The sequence below is a fragment of the Mus caroli genome, chromosome 16, assembly GCF_900094665.2.
Source record: "Mus caroli chromosome 16, CAROLI_EIJ_v1.1, whole genome shotgun sequence".
Classification (NCBI taxonomy): domain Eukaryota; kingdom Metazoa; phylum Chordata; class Mammalia; order Rodentia; family Muridae; genus Mus; species Mus caroli.
Genome location: NC_034585.1, coordinates 78,390,754 through 78,391,546, shown reverse-complemented (window position 1 = coordinate 78,391,546; position 793 = coordinate 78,390,754).

Sequence of the window (793 nt, the reverse complement as noted above, 5' to 3'; positions counted from 1 at the left end):
TATACCCTCCCTCAACCCAGCTCCCCTACCCACCCACTCCTGCATCTTGGCTTTGGCATTCCCCTGCACTGGGGCATATAAAGTTTGCAAGACCAAGGGGCCTCTCTTCCCTGTGATGGCCCACTAGACCATCTTCTGCTACTTATTCAGCTAGAGATATGAGCTCTAGAGGCACTAGTTAGTTCATATTGTTGTTCTACCTATAGGGTTGCAGACCCCTTCAGCTCCTTGGGTGCTTTCTCTAGCTTCTCCATTGGGGACCCTGTGTTCAATCTTATAGATGACAGTGAGCATCCACTTCTGTATTTGCCAGGCACTGGCATAGCCTCATAAGAGACAGCTATAACAGAGTCCCTTCAGCAAAATCTTTCTGGCATATGCAATAGTATCTGGGTTTGGTGACTGATTATGGGATGGATCCCTGGGTGAGGTAGTCTCTGGATAGTCCATCCTTTTGTCTTAGCTCCAAACTTTGTCTCTGTAACTCCTTTCATGGGTAATTTGTTACCTATGCTGTGGAGGAATGAAGTATCCACCCATTGGTCTTCCCTCTTCTTGATTTTCTTGTGTTTTGCAAATTGTATCTTGGGTGTTCTATGTTTCTGGGCAAATATACACTTATCAGTGAGTGCATATCTAATGACTTCTTTTGTGATTGGGTTACCTCACTAAAGATGATATCCTCCAGATACATCCATTTGTTCAATAATTTCACAATTCTATTGTTTTTAATAGCTGAGTAATACTCCATTGTATAAATGTACCACATTTTTTTTTTATCCATTCTTCTCTT